Source organism: Chinchilla lanigera, unplaced genomic scaffold, assembly GCF_000276665.1.
Source record: "Chinchilla lanigera isolate Chin_1 unplaced genomic scaffold, ChiLan1.0 scaffold00030, whole genome shotgun sequence".
Lineage (NCBI taxonomy): Eukaryota > Metazoa > Chordata > Mammalia > Rodentia > Chinchillidae > Chinchilla > Chinchilla lanigera.
In genome coordinates, this window is record NW_004955431.1 from 9386286 (window position 1) to 9393551 (window position 7266).

Sequence of the window (7266 nt, forward strand, 5' to 3'; positions counted from 1 at the left end):
AAAGCTGGTCATTCATGTCCAGCATAGGAAAAAACATGTAAATATGTTGGAGTCTTTATAAACTCTTCTTTCTCCTTAATTCTTTGGGGTAAATGGACTAACAATGCCTTTCTAGGAACTGGTCTAAAGCTCCTTTATTGCCTCCAAAGGAGTGAAGAATTGAGTCCATTCACTTGATGGGGGAAGCAAAGCTCATTTATTTATCTGTAGTGCAACAGACATTTTGGAAGCATCTGTACTACTGGGAAATGCCCTAGGCATTTTAGCTTCTTCACTAAAATGCTCACAGTCCAACCAGCAAGACAGATGTACACATAAATACAGACTTTGGTTAACTATGCCTCACGCGCCTTTAAGTGAATAGTGCGCATGAAACAAATCTCTGTGCTTTATTGCTTACAACATTGTCTTGCACTGGTAAGTTAAGATTCCTGCCCTGGCTAAGGTTCCCACTACATAAGCAGCTACATTCTGCTCTTCTTAGCGGAGTTCATTGGTTCAGGATGGGCTTGTAAGGGAAGGACCTGAGTATAATAGGTTCTGCATTTTTCTCAGCTTCCCATGATCTGGCCCTCTTACTATATTTTCTCCTGTTTGACATCCAATGGCAGGCAGATCCCATTCCCCACTGATGAAGCCTCAAAGGTCATGTGCTCTTTCCTATCCAACCCACCCGCCCCACACTGCGCTGGGTGAGAGCGTGTGACCTAGACTTAGCCAAGCCAAGCTACATTCCTTAACCCTGGTATTAGAAGGTAGCTGTGCAAGGAAGCTGAACCGGGGAGAGCTCTTCGCGGTAGTATTGCAGCAGTGTCCATTTCTCAGCACCAGCAGGGGGAAGGGAGCAGGCAGTGATACCTGGCTTTCAGTGCACAGGTATCAGTTACTAATTATCATGCCTACAGTCTAGTGATAGCACAGTCCTTGCTCAACGAATTCTGTGCTCTGATTTGGCTGTGATTCTGCCTGCTTTGCCTCCCTTTCTCTCTATCTTCTGAGCCTCTCTCTGATCATTTCAATAAATTCCCTTTCTGCTTAAATCACACAAATTTATATCTGTTGGTGGCAATTAAAAGTACTTACTAATGCCTGAAAAAGACTCTATTTCAACAACCAGCGGGTTAATTAACAGATCCAGGTACCTTCTACTTTGGGGGGATTTGAAGCAGAAATATTACAGTGGATCAGTCAGAATCTAAAGCAGACACTGCAAACACTCATGCAAAGACTATGAAACAGTTGGGGCCATGTGTAGGAATTACAAGTAGGAAGAAGTTACGAATAAGCAAAGTTGTGTTAGCAGAAATCAAAATTCTTGCAGAGGAGAGAGGAGGCGTGGTAGTTGGCTGATAGCACCAGCAAGTAGAAATCAGAAGAAGGTGGTTGTCTTGGTTACTTTTTTCTCATTGCTGAGACAAAATACCCAATTCCCAAAATGAAGGAAGCAAAGGTTTATTTAGCTCACAGTTTGTGGAGGTTTCAGTCCATAGTCAACTGGCTCCAGGGCAGAGGAACTACAGTTCGTAGAGGGGGAAGACAGCAAAAGCAACAAGAACAAAAAGGGAGGATGAGAGAGAGAAGCCTGTTTCCCTCCCTTACATTGTATGCAGCCTGCCTGCCCCAGGGCGGGTGTAGCACTTATACCATAATCCCAGCACTGGAGCATGAATCAGTCACAAACTCTAGAAGCCCACCCCATGACTGTGTGAGGCTTTGGGGGGACATCCACATACAACAGTGGGAATGAGGAAATGAATGATTTTGTGCCCTTCAAGGACTCTAAGCCAGCATACTCATTGGATCTACCTTGAAACTTACACTATTTTCCAACTTCAAAACTACATTTTTATTTCTGTGAAATTAAATAACTCTATTTCATAAATTCCCTTGAAATTCTAATTGGTCTTATCTGGATAGTAAGTTTTATCCTCTATGACTAAAGTCCCGCCCAAATATTACAATGATGAGATGACTAGGACCCAGTAAATAGTGTAACGTAGGAGTTACTAACCTGTTTATCCCAAAACATTGTTGTCTTAAAATTTCCAGTAACAGAGCCTCTTGTCTGAGCTGACAAATGAACTTTATAACAGGCTCCTGTGTAGTGTGTCCTGTTTCCTGCAGGAAAAGAAGAGCCATAGAAGCCTCTTTCTGCATAAGCCCTTAGCCCCTGAGCAGATCCTATGAGTTCAATTTTATATTTGAACTCTCAGGAGTATGATACTTAGGGGATGAGCTACTTAGACGGGAGGAAAATTTGGCACAGAGCAAGGGAGATGGGGAGTAGGTAATGGAAAATGGCAATGAGAGGTCTTTAGGTTATTCTAAGGAAATGTCTTGTGGAATAGTCTCATAAAAAAGGCTGCAGAAGGCAGCCCAGTGGGAAAAGTGCCAGGGAGCCATGGGGCCAAGATAATGTCTGTGGACATCAGTGCTAACCATTCTCACTTTCAGCCTCTTTACCATAGACCCAGTGTATGAACTTGCATCATTTCCTTTACCCTTGAGCTCTCATAGAGGAAGAAGCCAAGCTAAAGTGTGGACAAAGGCAAATGGACATGGTGTCTATCCACTCTGGGGTTTTGTCCTGAACCACATTAGCTATAGTTGTGCTTTGGAGTAACTCAGAATCTGTAACCTTCATTTTCATCTCCTGTGATAAACAGCACCTTCTCATGGCTTGTGACAAAGAAAATTTCTGTGTCTCACATAGTTGGTGAGTGGTATACAATCTAGAAAACAGGTGATTTTGTTAATGAGCCTTGGAGCAGGAAGAGCTGAAGGCAGGGAAGACGCACTAAAGCTTTTAAAAATGAAAGCAGGAGGCTGAAGTTATCCCTAAAGAGCTTCATTTTATTTCCTCAAAGTCTAAAATATACCACATGCATTTTTTTCTCTTCTTTTCTGAGAATAGTGGCTAAACTGTTCCTGAAATAGCAATGCATTACATCAGGATGCAGGTAGGAGAAAAATGCCAACGCCTGGACCATCTTCTCGTAAGGTACCAGTAGCAGCCATACTTGAGAGGCTGGGTGACTTACTGTGGGTTATAAATCAATGGTGAACAATGCAAAGAGCAGATGGGGACTTTAATGCATCCTCCACATCCCTGTCTTGTGACTGGCTGAAGTCCATGTGCAATTTTGAAAAGGATGTTTGAAAAGGATATTCATCATTTTAAATTGCTCTGTGGGAGCTTCGCAGTTCATAATGTGCCACTTAGGTACTTCTAAAAGATAGGTTTCCTTGATGTGCTTTCCAGTTTCATAACAACAAAAGGGCAGCTACAGGTATTAGGATAGGAAAAACTAACTTTGGAGGAATTAGCAGGAAATATGGGGTGGAGTAGGGGAGAGCTAAAGGAGTTTGAGGTACAGGTGCTGCATTCTGCCCCAAGGTGCTGGCGCCAGGAATTCACCTTGTGTAGCCTTCCTGTCTGCTCCTCAGTTTAACCCTCAGACACCAGTGGGAAAACCTTCAGCTTTTTCTATTGGGGAAGAATGTTAAAAACCCAGGGTTATAAAAGTTTAACAATACTGGAGTTGGTGACCTATAAGAAAATGGGTTGTCAGTGAGATGGTTCTGAGCCAAGCATAGCTGCTGTCTTCTTTGCCTTCTTTTCAGTTTTCCCACTGAGAGATCCTCAGCAGATGAACATACGTGAATGGCACTGACTTTCTAGTAGAGAGTGGCTACACCCAGGTGAAAATGAGTGGACAATCAGGAGCCTGGGAAAGTATGCATCTTGAGCAAACGTGGTCTAACATCTAGGAAAGAAGAAAACAGAATGGGACCCCAATCCTTTCAGTACATTCAGTATTAGCAGAGTAGATATGGGCAGAATAAGAAAGCATGAGACTCCCATAAACTCTGCAGAGGAGGGGAAGGAGAGCGCAGCACTTCTGAGGGATCTCCTATCGCCTGTTGATGTGTTTTTTCCATAGGTTAAAAAATGAAAGAAAAAGTGTTCTTCAGAAAACTCAGGGAAGTATTTCTATGCAAAGCACATGTAACTAAAATGTTTGGGGAAGTCATGCAATAAAAACAGAGCCAGTCATCTCAGCATTTTTACTTCTTGCTTTGATATGCTGGCAAGTTAGTGAAGAAAATTTTCCCTGGATGTGTTTTGTTTTTTTTTTTTTTTTTTTTTTGGTTTTTCTCCGGTACCAGGAACCGAACTCACGACCTTGCGCTTGCCAGGCAGGCGCTTTGCCGCTGAGCTAAATCCCCAGCCCCCCTGGATGTGTTTTGAAAGATAAAATTCATAATTGTATTCATCTATCCAATAAATGTGTACTGAGTACCTCCCCTGTCCCAGGAACTGTCATGGGTTAGGAGGCAGTCATGAACAAGAGCTTGTGCAAGGGCAGCTGCGGTCCTCATGAACACCTCAGGCCTTGAAAATGCACCTCTCCTGTAACATCCTCTCCCAACAACTTGCAGGCTTGCTCTTGATCTTGCCTTTCCTCATTTTCTCCCTTTCTTAAACAACAAAAACCAGCAAAACGACAACAAAAAGTACCCAACTAATTTCCCATCTTGTAGCTGTCATCTCTTTCTGTTCCTACCTCTCTAGGTGTTCTCACAGCAGTACCTCTTCCTCAGACCCTCAAAACCAGCGGAGCACATCTCCTAGGCGGGCTTCAAACTAGGTGCGCCTAGGTAGAGGAAACCTTCATGATAATTACGCTTTCTTTGGTTGATCTGCCGGAGAGCTCACACTCCTCCTACCTCCTCCATCCCAAATCTTCACAGCACATATTTAATGGCTGTAAAATCTTCAGGGTGGAAAATAATGTCCAAATAGTATTTGGGAGAAATTTTTTCTTAATAATTAAAATTCTCAGGATTCCCCTCATTTCCAGGTCATCCATGTATTTTAGTTGAGGAGGAACATAGTCTTCTATAAAATTTAATTTTTCCATGTGGGGATGTTCTGAATCAGCTACTGGACAGGATGGTGTGGAAGCAAACAAAGCACTTTTTATTTAATGACTTTTACTCTTTCATCTCTAGTCTGTTATCAGTGAAATTATCACTCTGACAGAAAAAGTCATGTGACAGCAAAGCAAAGAAAATATCTTTGAAAAATACTGAAAAATAAAAATGCATTTTACCTACTTGAAAAAATTACCTTAGCTATTTAAGATACTTCTATTGAAACAAAATTTCAGAAAGATTATAGATTTACAGAAAAATTGCAAAGACAGTGGAGAGTTTCCATATACCATACACTGTTTCCCTTTTAGTAACATCTTATTATGGCATATTTTTCACCACAAATGAACCTATTACTGTTTCAATGTTGATATATTATTTTTAACCAAAGGCCATATTTTATTAAAAATTTCTGTTTACACCTAATGTCATTTTTCTTCCCCCATCCCATTACATTTCATCATCAGACCACTTTAGTTTCCTCTTGGCTGTGATAATTTCTCAGATTTCCTTGGTTTTGATAATCTCAAATTAGAGGACTACCAACTAGATATTTTGCAGGATGTCTCTCAAGTGGGGTTTGTAAGAAAATTTTCTCATGATTAGACTGTGCTTATTGGTTTGGGGGAGAAAGACCTAGGGCTAAAGTGCTGTCATCATCACACCGTTCTCAGGGGACATGCTGTCATCTGACTGACCACTGCTGATGGTCGCCTAGCAGAGGTAATGCTTGGCAGGTTTATCCTCCATGAAGCTACTCTTCCCATTTCCTAGACCCTTTTATTAGCTCACACAAGAACCTTTTAACTGTCCCAAGTATCAGTAGAATGTTTTTTAACACCAGCAGTTTTTCAAAATCTTATAAGGTGAAAGTTTCATGTGACTTAAGTTCATGTGTATTATTTAATGAGATAGCTTAAGATAGCTTAAAATTCACTTTTAAATAATCATGCAATATGTATTCAAATCATTACAATATTCATGTTGTTTCAATTTAGAAAATGTTTAATAATTTCTACTTATTAAGAACAAATAATACCATATGTTGGCTACTGGACTGGTAAGTTTTTAACAATGTGTGCCTTTTTGCCTCTAATTAGTTCAAAGAAGAGTCCACATTTATTACTGAAGATCACTAATCTGATGAAATTGATGAAAATTTCTGATTTTATATTAATTCTTTAATCATTCCAAATGTGTGAAAAACAAAGCTTGGTGCATGTATACAATTCACTTACCAGTGGAAATTTGTGTGTTTCTGACATTCTCTTTATTTCATAAAAGATCATCATTATATATGGTCACTAAATTGTATTATTACAAAATAACTATTGAAAAACTATATATTATTATTCCCTTGTTTTTCATTATAACTGATTATAAAAGATGTGAAACAATCATATTATGTCTAAATCATCTTGGTCTTGTCTCAGAAGCAAGCACTCTAGCTTGCCAAATAATTTATTTCAGTATTTTAATAACATCCTTCAAATATGTATGTAGAACAATTTTTAAAATGAAATCAGTCCCTTTTTCTAAAAGCAATGAAATCTGATATCACTGCTTGATTTAACACTGATGTGAGCATTTCCAGCTAGATTACATGGAAGATTGTTTTTAACATATTAAATTAGCTAAATTTGAAACTGTGAAGTACCGATGAAAATGTACATAAATACTTAGGAGAAAAGAAAAACCCACTGAAAGGTATATAAAATCTTCCTGTATAATTTTCTCAAGATTGAATTTGAATTTTAAAACTGTGACTTGCTAAAAACATTTCGTCAAACATACTGCATTAAAAAGTTATAATAAAGTTAACAATTCTATATTCACTTTTCAAAATTGCTTTGTGAATATATTGGGTTAAACAAAGTGCCTCTAAGTGAAAGAATAGTAAGCATAATTTATGCTCAGAGAAGTCTTGGTAATTTTTTTTTGGTACATGTCCCCCAAATTGAGAAAATAAATGATTCCAATAGCTGAATAATAAATCTTTTTGCAATTAGAATTTCTAATTATTGCCACTAATAAATTGAGTTGTCAACTGATAGATTATTAGCATATTTCTTATGATAAATCCTAACATGCCTGTTCTTTTACTTTCCACTCAAGAAATTCAAGGAGTTTAGTGACATTGCTATAAAACATTCTTCCATTCCTGTCTACTTTAGGTCTCAGCATGTATTGTAAGAACATACTCAGTGGTCTGTATTTTCTGTAATTTAATCTCAAAAGTAATATTTATCCACAAATGAAACAGTTAATTGCCAAAAATTATCCTCACTCACCTTAACTATTTCAGTTCTTTTTTTTTTTTTTTTTTTT